Source organism: Scyliorhinus torazame, chromosome 6 (assembly GCF_047496885.1).
Source record: "Scyliorhinus torazame isolate Kashiwa2021f chromosome 6, sScyTor2.1, whole genome shotgun sequence".
Classification (NCBI taxonomy): domain Eukaryota; kingdom Metazoa; phylum Chordata; class Chondrichthyes; order Carcharhiniformes; family Scyliorhinidae; genus Scyliorhinus; species Scyliorhinus torazame.
The window spans coordinates 219,986,346-219,998,414 of record NC_092712.1 but is presented as its reverse complement, the minus strand read 5'-3'; the positions used below and the strand labels follow the sequence as shown (position 1 = coordinate 219,998,414).

At 46.6% G+C, this 12,069-nt stretch overlaps 1 long non-coding RNA gene across 1 annotated transcript; it reads right to left on the bottom strand.

The window, feature by feature from the left end:
- Nucleotides 1–6,040: 6,040 nt before the first annotated feature.
- LOC140425773 (uncharacterized) lies at nucleotides 6,041–11,834 on the bottom strand. The gene is made up of 2 exons (XR_011947994.1): nucleotides 11,676–11,834; nucleotides 6,041–7,474 (listed from the first exon to the last, which is right to left on the bottom strand). It is a non-coding gene; the product is annotated as an uncharacterized lncRNA (long non-coding RNA).
- Between the last annotated feature and the right edge of the window lie 235 nt (nucleotides 11,835–12,069).

The window sequence follows — 12,069 nt, the reverse complement described above, 5'->3', positions numbered from 1 at the left end:
GGCCTCCTTTCTTCCGTGCCGGCCCCTGTAGCCCTACGCCATGTTGCGTCGGGGCCAGCGCGGAGAAGGGAGCCACTGTGCATGCGTGGACCCCGCGGCGCCCAGTTGATGCCGGGATCTGTAGCTGGAGCGGTGAGGGTCACTCCAGTGCCGTGCTGGCCCCCTGTAGGGACCAGAATTGCTGATCCTGAGGCTATGTTGACGCCGTCGGGAAACTCAGGATCAGAGAATTCCACCCATGATTCTGTGGAAATCCCCTCTGACCTCTGCAGGCTCTTTGGGGGATATGCAGCACATGTGACCGTGTATTTGTGTGGAACCAGGCTGTTTAGTGCAGTGTTAGATGAGGCTTGGCACTGTTGTGAGCTTCTCCATCTTGGAAATTTGGAAGAACAGGTCAAGGGTGGGTATTTCCCTTTGCAAGCATGGCGCCATCTATTGGTCTGATTCCGAAATTTTATTGAAAGGGATCATGGAGAAAGGGATTTCCCGTAATTAACTCCCCAAAATTTGGAAAAGTAAGTCCGCTAGCAAAATGCACATAAAGGAAAGGAGGAGGACTAAAATAAAGGATTAGGAATTGACCTTTGGTGTATACACCTATTTCGAACACCTTCAAAACTAAGGAAAGCTCAACAGCATTCATTTTAGATTCCATTTAACATGCTGATATAGAGAAAATAAGCAATAAGGGATGACGGCTAGCAAAGGGTGACATTCTGGTTCTTTCTGGAACCTTCAGTAAAAGAAAAAGGTGATTACAATCACTGGGGTGTAATCGTCCATACGAATAGAGAAATGTGCTGAAAACCAGTGTGATTAAGGGAAGCTGCTTGTGAATACTAATGGAACAGACAGAAAATAGGAACATATGTAGCTTATTAGTCCCTTGCAAATTTCCTGCATACAATGGTGCAGTGGCATCAGTAATAAAACAAATGGTATCTCTATGAATTTACATGTGTACAGTATTTCAACGATAATTTCATTCCAACCATGACAGGAAGAGAAATATAATGAGTAATTTTAAGTGTGAAAATGTCCATACAGAGACAAATCTGTTCTGTTTGAAAATAGATCATGGAGGAAAAGCTGCAGTATGCTCCATCTATTCATTTGGTTTCATCAAAGTGAAAGAACATGGTTCACATTCTCTGCTACATAAGAAAGGTCAGAAGAATGAAACTACGAAGGTTTTCCATGATTAAAATTTGAAAGCATTCTGTGTATCCGAGAAATGTCACCATAGCAACAACAATATCATGGACACAAAATGTACTATTTTAAAAAAAATCATTTTCCTTCAACTACTATAATTGCCTATTTCTATGGTCCATTGGCTGTTAACCTTGATGTGACTAGGGTAAAGCAAGCAAGACCCGCTCTGTCAGAATACTCTCCAGGCTGACCTCTTGTGGTGCTGGGGAGGATGCTACCATGACAACCACGACAGATGTCAGCTAACCAATGTATAGTTGAAAAAGGCTCCTGTATTGTGAGAATCGATCTTGTAATGGTAATATGGAGTGCATTCACCACACTGCCATGTATTCTGCACTGAAACATTTATTTTATCTAGCAGTAAGAGGAAAGCTTAAAAGAAATGAAATGAGTTTGACCTTTATTCAAAATGCCAGTCTTGGTATACCACATCACAATAGTATTTAATGTGAATAAAAGGGTAAAAATATTTCTAATAACATTTAAACACATTGTAATGTCAATTTTTTGTGACCAAATTCTAGAAAGTCGGAGCAGTAACAGAAGGTTATTGTTCTCTTGCCTGTGGTTGCTCTGAGGTCATTTCAAAACACACATAATTTTCAATGTGATATGCTGCTGTCATTTGTACAGCAGGATATTTAATCATGTATCCCCCACAGGTAAAACTGACAGGAGTCATTCCTTCAACTTTAATCAATAAGCGCCCTTTTCCAGGTCCATAAAATACTTTGCTAAACCTTTGAAGTGACCACACTCGACCACACATTGAACACAGTGTAACTGTATCCTGAGATATATTGTAGCATGGGAACACTGGCAAAGTGGCATCAAAGGAAACAATTGCTGAGGCACCTCCTTAGAACAATGGGAAAATGTGTCACCCCCTTTTGTCCCTGAGAGCTTGTGGCAAATGCCAGTATGTGAGGAAGCTATAAACAAACACACTAATTGGAAATTGAGAACAGCTGCAGATGTGGGTCTTCTTGTCACACGGGATCACCAGGCTTTGACAAATATGAGAGGATCAGGATCAGCTTCCAGTCAAAAGGTCCTCATGCCACATGTCCTTGTTCAACCCACATTAGTATATATGCTCATACAAATGTGATGACGAGGAGTTGGGAGTTGAAAGAGAGAATAGGTTGTGTTGCAGCTGGGCCTGAGCTTTACTGATGTGGGGCGGTGGGGATTGGTTGCAACCTAAATGAAAATGAGTGCACTATTTCATAATTTAGAATCATCAAAACAGTTGCTCATAGTGTTTTGTCTCCTTCAGTATTAACACAAATGCAATAGTTTTATTTGCACAAAGGCAAAGGTTTCACAAATATATATTCAAAGGGGTCAAACCTCTCCAGTTCTCCATGAAAAACGGAGGCTTTTTGATGGATATTACTTTTAGGTCAAATCAAATCCAAGTAGAGCAGCTATTTTGTACTAAAGCATTATTTTGCCACATCAAAAAAAAGTATTAAAATAAGAGTTTTGTTGCATTAAAAAAAATGTAATCGTGCTCGAATTTGAAATTCTAGAAGAAATTCTATTATGCTAGGATTTCACTGTGGTACTGTGAAAGTTGAACTTGGGAAATCACCACTGGTGGGATCCTCCATTGCCCGTGGGTTTCCTGGTGGCGTGGGGGGTGGGGGGGGGGGGCTACAATGGGGAATCCCATTGGCAGGCAGCGGGAATGGAGAATCCCACTGCCGGCGACGGCGTACCGCTGAGGAACACGCAGCTAAGTCAGCGGAGAATTCACCCTGTCTGAAATATCACCTTTAGAAATCAATATTGCAAGAATGGTCTTAGCAATGAATATTTTAAGAAATGTGTAATAAAATTATATCTTATCCAAACTTATTAAGGTATTTAAGATTTTCTCTTGATGAAAGATTATTTAATTCATTTTTATTTGCTTTCAGCCGACACACTTAAGATACGATGCTTGCTTCATATGGAATCTAACTTTTCCCCCTTAATTATAACCACAAGATTAAGTATTTAATCAAATATTAGTGAAGAGTCATTTTAAGTGCAGCAAATATATATGATTATTAATGCATATTTCAAATCAGAATTGCACTACCTGGTGTATAATTGTAATTATAAATTAACAAGCAGTCTCCATTTTTAGGTGGTTTGAATCCAGATTTACTTAATTCAATCTACTGGAGGAAATGAAGTGTAGCATCAAGTAAGATAATTTGATTCCAGGTCAGACACTGTCCACAACCAAATGAAGTTCATAAAAATAGCAATAATCAAATAATTCAACAAACAAGAAGGAAGGGATCTGGTAATTTTCATCGAGCAACAAACTCAGAAGGGAGTTGCAAGACTGTGACCTAATCAGCGCTGGAGAAGTTTTTTTTAAAAGAATGTTACCCAATCATGGGATTAATTATAACTTTTAATTCCCTTTCAGATAATACTTGTTATAAAATACATTTCTGATATTTTTCTTAAACCTTACTTCCTAAAGTAGCTGTGTCACTGGTGGCTAAGTGAAGCAATTGCTAGCTGGAAGAGCATTCACAACTGTTGATGAAATTGGCACTTAACAGTTATATACTTGTGGGGACAGTAAAGAGCAAGGCCATTATTTTGTAATATGCATGATTGAATATTTAACATAATGCTTTTAATTATACCTTTATTAAACTGGTTCTTACTTCAAGTCCTGTCTAAAATATTGAGATGTCCAACAATTGCAATATTTTTGAGGTTCACGAAAAGATTATATCATTATTTATTTTCATTAGACAGACATGTGAAGAGAGGAAATAATATTGACCAGTTTATTTTGTAGTATATGTAGGCACCCATTTCTCACATTTGGCCAAAGCTAATTCCCACCAGAGTACAGTATGCAAAACACAATGGACGAAATTCCCGGTTTCAGAGAGAGTGAATTCTCCATCCTGGGATGCCCGAAGTGCGTTTCACGATTGGATGGAGAATGGGAAAATTGGGATTGACGCCGTGAGCGCCGAACCGAACGTGATGCTCCGGCCCCTCTGTGGTGGAGGGATCTGCAGGGCGGGGGGTGGGAAAGAGGAGATGTTAGCAGGTTGTGGACTCCCTGCCCACCCTATTTTCCAACAGGCCGCATGGTTGCCCTGGGTTGCACCTTAACTCTATCCTCCGCATTTCCACCACCCCCCACCCCCTGGCTCTACCCGTCCACACTGCACCCCTGACCGCATCAGTGCATGGCACCAGGGAGCTTCCATTCCCAATTCCCGTCATTGGCAACAGGGGTACCAGTGGTTGTTGCAGCCCATGTCAGCGATAGGCTCTGCAGCCCCTCTTCTGTTACCCCTGTGGGGTCTGTTGTGGTTGTTGTCACTGGGTGGACCTTATGTTATCCAGCCAACAAGGTGGCACTGCGTTGTGCAGAGGAGGGGGTCATGGCCTCCAATTGCCTCCATGCTTCAAGGCTTGTGTGTGAGGATATCCCACAGCTGGGGTTGGGCGAGGGAAGTTGGTATCTACTGGGGGCTTGGCTGAAGTGTGCTGTGGGTCCTGGGTGTGACACATGGGTTGTGCCAACACGTTGTCCTTTGTCTGGGGTACATTCTTCTGTTCCCCTGCTTTCCCTGTATTGGGGTTGCACTTCCGATGAGTGCACTGGGGAGTGGCAGCGCCTGGTGTGCCACGCCCATCCAGTTGATGTGTCGACTAGGATTGGGGGGCCTCTAGAGGGGGCCTGGTGGGATCCAAAATGCCCAGGGGCACTGTGTACATTTGCAGGACACAGTGAGCAGTCCGCATACAGGGGCCTGTGCCTCTTATTGAATGGTTGCCATTATGATGACCACCGCAGCAATGGCGTTGTGTGCCCAGCTACCCTGATCCCGAGGAGGACATCGCAAATCCATCGGGCCATCAGGTGTTGCTTCCTGATACTCCCTCCGGCAGGAATCCCACAGCAAGCACTCCCTTTTTCCCCTCCTGTCTTTCCCTCAAAGGCCATGGTGCCCAGAACCCGCTTTTCAATACCTGTTGTGAACCGCACCCGCGTCACTTCCGCCTGAGAGAGGCGGCGAATCGCAGAGGCACGTAGCACACTGGGTTGGCCCTGTTAATGATATGCGACGCGGCACGGGCAAGGTTCACATTGCAGTCCACAGCGGGGTCCTGGAGCATGGCATTCGGCTTGGACCTCGATTTTCTGTGGTGCCCAATTCTCTGCCTGATCGCGGATCACATTCCCTGCATCGCAGGGCAGAGAGTTTAGCCGAATGCCAACTGAGGAAAACATCAGTGTCACAAAATATCTACATCTGACTGCACTCTCTTTGAACAATACCTTCAATTTTCAAACTTATCACGAGCTTTTAAATAAAGCTGTATTTCTTTTTCAAAAACTCTGGTATTTAACACCGGACAGGTCTTGTATAACAGTTTGATACTCTGCTCTCTGATCTGAACTCAATCCTAATCTGCAATATCCAGGCCTTAACTATTACTCTAACACATCCTTCTTCCATATATGGATATTACTATCATGGAATTGTTCAGGAGTGAACTCTGACAGTCTCTTATGTGTTGATTATATATTCAGTTGGATTTAGTATTCTGTGAACTCAGAGTCAGCCCGCATCCCACCATTCTTCATAGGGGCTGGTCTGGCACAGGGCTAAATAGCTGGCTTTTAAATCAGACCAAGGCAGGCCAGCAGCGCGGGTTCAATTCCCATACCAGCCTCCCCGAACAGGCACCGGAATGTGGCGACTGTTGTGTTATGTAATTTGGAATAACACAAGCTGCCACTTGATGCAGTTTTGAGTAAAAGATGCTCCAGACTTTGAAGTGAGTTCAATGTGTTTTATTGAACTATTAGCACAGTTCTCGATGAGTTCGACTCTCTGCTAATCTAAATGTAGTAACTCAGTCTAACTGAACCAGCCTTGCTCTATGCCACGTGCTGGGGTGTGATGCTGAGGATACACACTGTCTCATTCTGTAGATGTTGCTCTGTGGAAAGAGGCGGGGTGTGAGTGCTTCATCCCTTTTATAGTGAGATACGACCCCCAAGTGTCCTGACTGCTCATTGGTCGTGTCTTATTCTATGTGTTCATTAGCTGCATGTTTGCATATCATGACAGCGACTAGGGGCTTTTCACAGTAAATTCATTTGAAGCCTGCTTGTGGCAGTAAGCGATTTTCATTTTCATTTTTCATTAATTTCTTCACCATATTAAGAATATAACAATTTAGACGAGTGAATTCTGAATTAAACTAGCTTAACTTCTTTTAATAGCTCAATCTATTCCTCCAAAAGCTCTTAGTATACCTCATTGCCATTTTTTTGATCCATTTCCCACCTGACAGTTGGACACGTTGACAGCCGGACCAACATCTGGGATGGAAAACCAGCAGTATGAGGCCATAGCTCGGGATCCTTGGGGATGCTCCCGACAGTTGGGGGAGGGGCGGTTTGCCATGATTGGGAGGGAGAAAAGAAGTCGACAGTTAGGAGAACTGGGGAAGGCTGAAGGCTTCTTTGAGGGACCAGGGCTAAGAGGAGCACTTCTGCTTCTCCAAGTCCCCAAGGAAGGCTGGAAAAGGTAGAGGGAGCCAGCAGCTCCCATCTTACTTTCATTTCTGGGTTTCCCGATCGCTGGGAAACCTGTAGAGTAACTATTAATTTTAATAAATGTTCACATTTGCACTTTGGGAGCCTAATTCAAATATGTTAATGAAATATCTCGCCTCTTGGGGGTGGGACATTTAGATGGCCACTAAAAAGGTAGTGTATGAATTTGAAGCATGTTGGAGATGCGTTTCTATATTTCAGTCATTAATTCATCCCCACCCCGATCCTCGCCCATCTGTAATGGGAACATTAACGTCCAGGCCTTTGTCTCTCAGTGAAGCAGCCATTGTGCACTCATGCATGAAGCTTCTGTGGTTTCCGCTAACTTGATAGATTTTCAAACCTCTTGCCGTTAACATCAATTAAAAAATTGTGGGCCCAATATGAGGACTTGGAAACTCTCACCGTTGATTCTTAAAAGTCAATAGTCATTTTTTCTCAGACAGATGCAATAGCTTTATCTTACGGTGGTTCAGAAAAATAAAAAGCACTCCATAGTCGGCCATAGAGAGTAACAAGGCTCCGGCATTGTATTGAATAACAGATGAAGCAGTTGTACGGAGATAATATTTGGCCTCAGTGACCATGGATGAAAGATATGAAAAATCATCTTGAGCTCTGCTTCCTGATCAATATTCAATGACCTTCCTGTTGAGGTGAACATTTGGAGAAGACAGTATTGAACTCGGCTGTAAAACCTTCAAAAACACTATATTCAACAAGCAGAGTAAAACATCCCAAGTTGCTTCAGAGGAACATCATCAATCAAGATCTGACACCAAGCCACATAAGGAGATATTTGAACAGTTGATCAAACGCTTGGCGAAAGATAGGGCACGATTCTCTCAAAATGGAACAAAGTCCACTAGCGAGTGCGTTTAACCATGTGTTTTCCAGCTGTCGCAGTGCCGAGAAACACGTGGCCATTCAACTCGACTCACGTTGAATAAGGGGCCTGAACGCAGAATCCACATGCCCGTTTGATCAGTGGGGAGCTCCGCTCGCCAGAACTCCCCATTGTAGCGAGTGATTGAACGCAATTTTTAAATGGCATCTCTGAGGCCCCCAAAACAATCCCCGACCTCCCCCCACACAAGCCCAAACGCACTATGGGAATCTCGCCAGCCAACCTGACATCCTGGCAGTGCCCAATTACAACTGGCAGTGCCACCTGGGCACCTTGGCAGTGCTGGGCTGGCACAGCCAGTGTATCCAGTTGGCACCACTCTGTTGAAAGGGCATGTGGCTGGGGTTCTCCGATCCCCTGGGAGAACCCCACAAGTGCCTTCCATCTGGTCCCCATTTGTGGGGCCCAGTGCTGAATGGCGCTTGCCCAAGGTCTCCAAGGCAAAGGGGATGAATCCCAAAGTCTCAGATACCTCGGGAATCTTCATATTAAGACTTAATGACTCATTCTAATATGCACATTTGCCAAAAAGCGATCCCGTCACGTTGGATCTCGCGAGGCATTGTGAGCCAGGTAGATCCCGGATGTGGGTCTCCCGGCTTTCATGAGCCACGCTGTGCCAAGGTGAGCTTTTCTGGCACAAGGTGGCCAATGGATCGTGCCTATAGGTTTTAAGGAATATCTTAAAGGAGAGACGAGAGTGGGACTTCGGGCCTTGGCAACTGAAGACATGACTGTCAGTGTTGGAGTGATTAAAATCAAGGATACTCAGGAGGTCAGAACTGGAGGAGTGCAGAGATCTCTGAGAGTTGTTGGACTGGAGGAGATTACAGAGATAGGAGGGGATTATCGGGACAATGAAGGATTTGAAAAAGGGAGGAAAACTTTTGAATCAAGGCAAATGGATTACTAACAATGGGCTGGATTCTCTGTCCTGCGGCACCAGCAACACAGATTGTGATCAGGCAAAGAATAGGGCATTCGGCCGAAATTGAGGTTCATGCCAGGCGGTAAACTGACCACTATGCTCTGCCCCCCACCGGTGGTGGGGTCGGCATTCTCGCCCGCACGGCAGCCGGAGAATGTTAATGGATAACCGATTTGCATCCACTTAGCGAGCCCGGCATCAGAGTCGCTGGGCCCACGCAATTCTGTGGTCCTCTCGGCCAGGAATTAAAAAATATATTTTTTCATTGGCATTTCTCATATTTATAGACAGTTGTATATATACACATCACAATTTTCTCATCTATCTTGGTGTTTTAATAATAAAATTTTTTTTTTTTAATTCTTATTAGGTTACTCCTCGTTGTTGGCCTCAAACAGGTTTTGGAACAGACCGACAAACTGCCCCCAAGTATCCAGGAAGCCTTCCTCTGACCCTCGGGTGGCGTACTTAATCTTCTCCAGGTGGAGAAATTCCGAGAGGTCAGCGAGCCAGTCCGCAGCTGTGGGTGGTGCTGCCGATCGCCAGCCGAGCAGGATTCTCCGGCGTGCGATTAGGGAAGCGAAACAAGGGTGTTGGCCCCCTTCCCCATGTGTAACTCTGGCTTCTCCGATACCCCGAAGATTGCCACTATTGGGCACGGCTTCACCCTCACCCCCACAACCTTGGACATTGCTTTGGAGAAGGCTGTCCAGAACCCAGCAAGCTTGGGGCAAGCCCAAAACATGTGGGTGTGGTTGGCCGGGCCCCCCTGGAACCATTCATGTTTATCCCCCACCTCCGGGAAGAACCTGCTCATTCGGGTTCTGGTCAGGTGCGCTCTGTGCACCACTTTGAGCTGCATTAGGCTTAGCCTTGCGCAGGAAGAGGTGGAGTTCACCCTGCTCAGTGCTTCGCTCCAGAGTCCCCATCCTACTTCTGTCGCCAGTTCGTCCTCCCATTTTTGTCTGATCTCGTCCAGTGGAGTCCGGTCTCTGTCCAGTAGCTGTCCGTATATTTTCCCACATAGCCCCCCTTCTCATTGCTCTAGTAGTGTGCTTTCTGGGGCCCCAGGGTACCCCACTGTCTCTTTGCGGAGGAAGTGTTTTATTTGGAGGTGTCTCATTTCCTGTCCTTTTGCTAGCCTCCACTTCCCCGTCAGTTCGTCTAGTGTCGCCAGTCTGTGCCCTACGTAGAAGTCCCCGACCGTCAATGTGCTCCCGTCCCGCCTCCATCCTTTGAAGGTGGTATCTAGCATGGCTGGGGGGAATCTGTGATTGCCGCAGATTGGGGCCATGGAGGACATTTTGGCTATCCCGAAGTGTTGTCTGAGCTGAGTCCATGTTCTCAGCGTGGCTGCTAGCACTGGGCTTGTTGTGTATCTTGTTGAGGAGGATGGGAGTGCTGCTGTGGCCAGGGCCCGGAGGGTTGTTCCTTTACAGGATGCCTCCTCCATTTGTACCCAATCTGTGTCGGGTTCTTGTACCCATCCCCTCACTCTTTCTGCCGTTGCTGCCCAGTGGTAGTATTGTAGGTTTGGTAAGGCCAAGCCCCCTTTGATTTTCCTTCTTTGCAGTGTCTGTTTTGGGATTCTCGGGTTCTTATCGTCTGCACTCTCCCCGCCAGGGAAAGTGGGAGTGAGCCCCACCTTTGAAGGTCTTTTCTTACTTCCTCCTCCACCAGGCTGGTCAGGTTCCACTTGTGGATCTGTGTCCAGTCTCTGGCTATTTGGATCCCCAGGTAGCGGAATCTGTTCTGGACTGTTTGGAACAGGAGCCCCTCCAGCTCTCTCCCTCCCCCGTTTGGGTTCATTGGGAGTGCCTCGCTTTTGCCCAGGTTAAGTTGTAGCCCGAGAAGGTTCCAAACTCTTTCAGCATTTGCAGTATTGCCTTCAGTCCCTCCTGTGGCTTAGAGACATAGAGGAGCAGGTCATCTGCATAGAGTGAGACTCTGTGCTCTCTGTTTCCTCTCTGGATTCCCTTCCAGCTTTTCGCGTCCCGCAGGGCTATCGCCAGGGGTTCGATGGCTTGCGTGAACAAGAGTGGGGACAGGGGGCAGCCCTGTCTTGTTCCTCTCTGCAGCTGGAAGTATTTAGAGCTGGTGGTGTTAGTTCGGACGCTCGCTTTGGGAGCGTTGTACAAGAGCCTCACCCAGGCGGTGAACCCCGCTCCTAGCCCAAACTGTTCCAGTACCTCAAGGAGGTCTCTCGGCCAGGAATAACATGGGCGGGGATCACTACTGATATTTACCAGCATGGCCCTCTTGTGGTGGACCTCACCGTGGGCCAAGGGGGTAATCCCTTAAGTGAATTGCCCCCAAAGCCCACTCAAGGCCACCCTCCCCTACCAGAGCCCACCCCCTGCCCTCCCCGGAGATCCCCCCTAAAATTGGAGAGACCCACCTAGATAGGAAGACCCCCTCCCCTAAGAGACCTTATAGATAGGGAGACCACTCCCAGAGACCCTTATATAGTTGGATTGCCAGAAAACCCTAGATAGGGAGACCCCCACAGAGACCTCGTAGATAGGAGGCCCCCCAGTGGCCCCTAGATAGGGAGACCCTCCAGAGAAACCCTCTAGATTTGGAGACCCCTCCCAAGAGACCACCTCAATAGGGAGATCCCTACAGAGTTCCCATAGATAGGGAGACCCCTCACAGGGAGCCGTAACTAAAGTAACTAAAGAGCGTCCGAACTAACACCACCAGCTCTAAATACTTCCAGCTGCAGAGAGGAACAAGACAGGGCTGCCCCCTGTCCCCACTCTTGTTCACGCAAGCCATCGAACCCCTGGCGATAGCCCTGCGGGACGCAAAAAGCTGGAAGGGAATCCAGAGAGGAAACAGAGAGGAACACTGAGACTACCTAACTATAGGGCCCCCTCCCCACAGACTCCCCCAGAAAAGAGACCCCTGTCTGGATGCTACAGACCCCTCCCCACAGACTCCCCCAGAAAAGAGACCCCTGTCTGGATGCTACAGAGCAGTCTAGATAGGGGCCGTAAAAATATAACACTCACCTGGAAGAAAGAGAATGGCTGTGACCTGTGTTTACACCCCTCACGTTCTTTAGCGAAAGTCATTCATTGATTTATTGTAGTGAGCTGTGATTGACAGATTCCACAAAACATCTGTGAGCTTTGCTTCATTCATCTTCTTTATGGATGAGTAACTCTAAGTGCTGTAACCACAATGTTTACAAACATCAACCACGTCAAAAACAGGGGCAGTGAAAATAATTACAGTGCTGTCAATTTCCAGATCATCACTTCAAAATTGCTCAAGCATGAAGAGCCATGATTGGAATGCACTAACTCTCTTTGAAGGGGAGGGCACCCAGAGCACCCGGAGCTGCTGTTTGATGCAGGGGGGGGGGGGGGTATTGGTGTCTGATTTGCAGTGCAGGGGGACTTC